Raw genomic sequence first — 6165 nt, forward strand, 5'->3', positions numbered from 1 at the left:
TTCCCTGACAAAGGCTCAAGGCGGCTTACATATCAAATGAGATCAGAACACAAACAGTAGACACTTCCAAATTAAGAAAAAAAAGGAAAGGTTAAGAAATAACAATATGGAAATAAATGAAATGTAAGCTGTAACTTGAAGAAAATTTGGTATAAAAATGATTATATATATATATATATATATATATATATATATATATATATATATATCTCAAGGCGGCTTACATATCAAATGAGATCAGAACGCAAACAGTAAGCACTTCCAAATTAAGAAAAAAAGTAAAGGTTAAGAAATAACAATATGGAAATAAATGAAATGTAAGATGTAACTTGAAGAAAATTTGGTATAAAAATGATAATATATATATGTCCCACCTTTTTCCCTGACAAAGGCTCAAGGCGGCTTACATATCAAATGAGATCAGAACACAAACAGTAGACACTTCCAAATTAAGAAAAAAAAGGAAAGGTTAAGAAATAACAATATGGAAATAAATGAAATGTAAGATGTAACTTGAAGAAAATTTGGTATAAAAATGATAATATATATATGCCCCACCTTTTTCCCTGACAAAGGCTCAAGGCGGCTTACATATCAAATGAGATCAGAACACAAACAGTAGACACTTCCAAATTAAGAAAAAAAAGGAAAGGTTAAGAAATAACAATATGGAAATAAATGAAATGTAAGATGTAACTTGAAGAAAATTTGGTATAAAAATGATAATATATATATGCCCCACCTTTTTCCCTGACAAAGGCTCAAGGCGGCTTACAGATCAAATGAGATCAGAACACAAACAGTAGACACTTCCAAATTAAGAAAAAAAAGGAAAGGTTAAGAAATAACAATATGGAAATAAATGAAATGTAAGATGTAACTTGAAGAAAATTTGGTATAAAAATGATAATATATATATGCCCCACCTTTTTCCCTGACAAAGGCTCAAGGCGGCTTACATATCAAATGAGATCAGAACACAAACAGTAGACACTTCCAAATTAAGAAAAAAAAGGAAAGGTTAAGAAATAACAATATGGAAATAAATGAAATGTAAGATGTAACTTGAAGAAAATTTGGTATAAAAATGATAATATATATATGCCCCACCTTTTTCCCTGACAAAGGCTCAAGGCGGCTTACAGATCAAATGAGATCAGAACACAAACAGTATACACTTCCAAATTAAGAAAAAAAAGGAAACGTTAAGAAATAACAATATGGAAATACAGTAAATGAAATGTAAGATGTGACTTGAAGAAAATTTGGTATAAAAATGATAAGATTATATATATATATATATATGCCCCACCTTTTTCCCTGACAAAGGCTCAAGGCAGCTTACATATCAAATGAGATCAGAAGATAAACAGTATACACTTCCAAATTAAGGAAAAAGAGGAAAGGTTAAGAAATAACAATATGGAAATAAATGAAATGTAAGATGTAACTTACATTGGTATAAAAATGATAAGAGCATTCAGCTGAAAGATGAAAAATAAGACAAAATTAAGCAGAAGTAGCAAATAAGTTAAAGAACCAGAAGGGGAAGCGGAGGGAAGTTTTCTTTCTTGTATTTTCTTTCATATGATAAATGTGTTGAATATTAAATTGTAAAATTAAAAAATATATATATTAAAGAACGTAAGGGGGAGGGAAGGGACCCTTTAAGAAACAAGCAAAAGTTAATAGAACTGAAACTTAATTGGGATTTCAGCTAGAGAGAGAGAGAGAGAGAGTTTTAATTCTATGGAAGTATCTGGATATAATCTATTAAAAACATGCGGACACACAATCACAAGGAAAAGAGCATGGCGCTAAACGCCCCCCCCCATTCAAATCGGGGCAAGGGGGCTAAAGGAATGGCTGCTGAGGGGAAGCAAGATAGTTCTGGGGGGTGGAGGAAGAAATGGGAACATATTAGTTTATTTTTGGTCTTTGTGGAAGCCGCCCAGAGTGGCTGGGGAAACCCAGCCAGATGGGCAGGGTACAAAGAAATTATTATTCTTATTCTTATTCTTATTCTTATTATTATTATTATTAGCAGTGCTGGATTTATGTATAAGATAAACAAGCTCTAGGGACGCAGGTGGCGCTGTGGGCTAAAGCCTCAGCGCCTAGGGCTTGCCGATCGAAAGGTCGGCGGTTCGAATCCCTGCGGCGGGGTGCGCTCCCGCTGCTCGGTCCCAGCGCCTGCCAACCTAGCAGTTCGAAAGCACCCCCGGGGGCAAGTAGATAAATAGGTACCGCTTACCAGCGGGAAGGTAAACGGCGTTCCGTGTGCGGCTCTGGCTCGCCAGATGCAGCGTTGTCACGCTGGCCACGTGACCCGGAAGTGTCTTCGGACAGCGCTGGCCCCCGGCCAATAGATGTGAGATGGGCGCACAAACCCCAGAGTCTGTCAAGACTGGCCCGTTCGGGCAGGGGTACCTTTACCTTTACTAAACAAGCTCTAGCTTAGGGCCCCATTCTCTAGGGGCCCCCCCAAAAAATCTAAAGCAGAAAAAACCTGGATGTACATTTCCAAAATATAAGCTAAAAAAACAAATAAAATAAAACCTACATACAGCAGAAGTGTTTTGTGTTGTGTAGGCTCCCATGATGTAAGTCATGGGCCCCACCTGTTAGCCTGCTCCCTAAAATATCACTGCTTTGCTCTTTTCTAAAGGAACTTTTGTTATTGCCAAATGCCAATGTGTTTGCATTATTAAGTTTGTTATGAATAAAAAATCATTTTAAGTTAGAGCTTAATAATTATTTCACGATTAATATACTTCTAAATGGTTTTTCAGCTTGTTACGGAAAATTCCGGGTGCGTAGTTGCACAGCCACCCGGCTCGTCGGACTAGGTCCGCGGGTCCTTGCGGAGGAAAAAGAAACTCAGCCGGACACAGGAGCAAAGTACAAAGATCCGAGTTTATTGCGCAACAGGTTCAAAATGGCATTGAACCCCGAGAATGGGGCGACACAAACTTTTAAAAGTTCCCTCCAAGTCCCACAACACAGTGCGCGAAACGTCATGAATACATTATGGGAAGGTTGGGTCTTATGGATTACATCAGGAATACATTACACACGTCATGAATATCTCAGAGAAAGGTGGGGTTACACTAATCTACATTTGAGAGAAGGGAGGGGTGGAATATGCAGAGCGAGGGTCATATACAAATATACATTTCATGAGTACCGGTGGCGGTGGGACAATGGGTTACTGATATGCACCGTCTGCCACCTGGTATTGCCTGGAGGAAGGGCTGGGCAGAACGATCTGACGGGATTAAAGAGTTCCTGTGTACGTGACTTGCCGTCTCGGGGATTATGGAGTCCGGGCAGCATCATGGAGTCCTGGGGAAACTGAGTCGAAGGACACCAAGAGCAAGAGAATTGGAGCTGTGGTTGATTTTATATGAATTTCCAAAGATTTCTATTATCCTTAACCTATTCCGCACTGTTAGGGAAAGCAGAGGCAAGGTGGATACATTGTAACAAGGTTTTTGACAGGCGGATACAGAATGGATACATTGTAACTAGTTTTTGACAGTTTTACGAGGTCAGGAGTTTCGGTTCTATTGTTCTCGCCGTGGGGGGCCGTCAGCAGCTTGTCAGGGATGAAATGAGGCGTGCAAGAGCTCCCTGAGCTAGCTCCTGCAGGACGAATGCATGGCTGTGATTGGCCAAAGCGCGGCCATAGGAATAAGCGGAGAAGAGAAACACTCGGTCTACTCGTTCTAAGTATGGAGCGCAGATAGACATAGGAAAGGATAGGGAATATATATATTTGAGCTTATTTCGCTCGGGAAAGGGTCTGGGAAAAGTGTGGTGCTTGTGCAACGGTGAAGGGGTTCGAGGGTGGGTGTGCGGTGGCACCCTTGAGGTCATCGCCTCGGACAGTCGAGAAGAAGGGGGGAATAGGCACCCCCCCCCTCGGTCCGTATCAAGCTCAACAATTACTTTGATAAAATACATATTTTGTTATGTGCTAATGGCTTGAGATACCTATTATCTCAAGATTGAGGTTGAATCCTGACAAGACAGAAGTACTGTTTTGGGGGACAGGAGGCGGGCAGGTGTGGGGGACTCCCTGGTCCTGAATGGGGTAACTGTGCCCCTGAAGGACCAGGTGCGCAGCCTGGGAGTCATTTTGGACTCACAGCTGTCCATGGAGGCGCAGGTCAAATCTGTGTCCAGGGCAGCTGTTTACCAGCTCCATCTGGTACTCAGGCTGAGACCCTATCTGCCTGCGGACTGCCTCACCAGAGTGGTGCATGCTCTGGTTATCTCCCGCTTGGACTACTGCAATGCGCTCTACGTGGGGCTACCTTTGAAGGTGACCCAGAAACTGCAACTAATCCAGAATACGGCAGCTAGACTGGTGACTGGGAGCGGCCCCTGAGACCACATAACACCAGTCTTGAAAGACCTACATTGGCTCCCAGTACATTTCCGAGCACAATTCAAAGTGTTGGTGCTGACCTTTAAAGCCCTAAACGGCCTCAGCCCAGTATACCTGAAGGAGCGTTTCCACCCCCATCGTTCTGCCCGGACACTGAGGTCCAGCGCCAAGGGCCTTCTGGCGGTTCCCTCATTGCGAGAGGCCAAGTTACAGGGAACCAGGCAGAGGGCCTTCTCGGTAGTGGCGCCCGCCCTGTGGAACGCCCTCCCACCAGATATCAAAGCAATAAACAACTACCTGACATTCAGAAGACATCTGAAGGCAGCCCTGTTCAGGGAAGTTTTTAATATGTGACATTTTAGTGTATTTTTCATCTTTGTTGGAAGCCGCCCAGAGTAGCTGGGGAAACCCAGCCAGATGGGCAGGGTACAAATAATAAATTATTATTATTATTATTATTATTATTATTATTATTAGGGCCCTCGATTACCACAATTTGTTGTTGACAAAGGACATGCTGGGGAATGTTTGGTCCAGCCAGTGGAAACTTCCTGTTCCTCCTGGCTGGTGCATCCTTCCTGTTGCCTGTCATAGAAGGTGGGCCAACCAAGTTTTAATGACAAAAGGACTTGTAAATCCTTCTGCCAGTGTGAGACAGATGTTGCAATAACGTATGATTGATGGATCTCAGATTTCTACTTAAAACCACACCTTTCCTGTGACATATCTGTGATGCTTTGATGCTGCTGTTTGAAACTTTGGGAACTTTTAAACCCATGTGACCTTTCGTTCTCAGCTTCTTCCCTTTTCGTGGAGGTTGAAACCTTGTTGCAACAATAACTGCTCAAGGCTTCCTAGCAGCTGTTTGGCTTCAGTCTGCCTGGCTGTAGTCTCTCGCTTGAACCTGATTCTGAATCCGCAGGGCTAGACGATAGTGGATGTTATGTACTGAGTTGAATAGGATCCAAACTGCAGCAGTCTGATTGGTCCTAGAACAATGCAGAAGTATGATTGGTTGGCAGGAACCACCCAATCCTGCTTCAGATAGAAGTGAATCCACAACCTGATTGGCTTACAGTAGAATTCCGGAATTAGCCAATCATGTGCAGCCCATTGTGTAATGAATGTATATAAAGCAGATACTGTGAGGGGACTTTCATTCATTCCTCCTCACCACTATGAGCTGAATAAAGAGCATGGAATCACTTTGCGACTCTGAGTATATTTCAGTGGATTTAGGAAATGGTTTAAGTACCGTACCCCAAAATTTTGTCCTTATCATGGGTGCTCAGGGCAGAGCTGGCTGCAGACTCAGGCCAGGGCAGAGGCAGAGGTGGTGCCCATTGACTTTGGGGGGACTTAACCCCCTCAAATATAATTTGGGGGGCTGCAGCCCCCCTCACCCCCCTGGAATTGGCATGCCTTAGTGATGGAAACTAGGGCAGTGGGGAGAGAGTGTGTTTTAAGGGAAACAGATGAGTTTTCTAAACTGAAATCTGAATTGAAGACCGATTCAAAAAAGGGGCTTCTACTAGCCTCACACTTTTTTCTTTGCTTCCCACCCCTGTGTCTTAAAAACAGAGCTTGGGTAATAAATTGTGTGTGCATGTGAGAGGTCTGTTTTTGGTGTGAAAAGGGGATCCTTGCCATGTGTATTTGGATGGACTACATCTCCAGTCACATTGCATGTCTTAAGAAGAAGTGTTTGGGGAGTAAAGTGTGTGTATTAAAAGCAGAGTCTGGGGAAGATAATCTACCTTGAACTAGTGTGC

The 6165-nt window shown here is 42.6% G+C and overlaps 1 protein-coding gene across 1 annotated transcript in view; it reads right to left on the reverse strand.

Annotated features, from left to right (window-relative positions):
- LOC309529581 (E3 ubiquitin-protein ligase RNF212B-like) overlaps positions 1 to 6165 on the reverse strand; it is a 29146-nt gene that overhangs the window by 22422 nt on the left and 559 nt on the right. The gene's annotated exons all lie outside the window — the stretch shown is intronic.

Source organism: Podarcis vaucheri (assembly GCF_965113315.1).
Source record: "Podarcis vaucheri genome assembly, chromosome: 3".
Lineage (NCBI taxonomy): Eukaryota > Metazoa > Chordata > Lepidosauria > Squamata > Lacertidae > Podarcis > Podarcis vaucheri.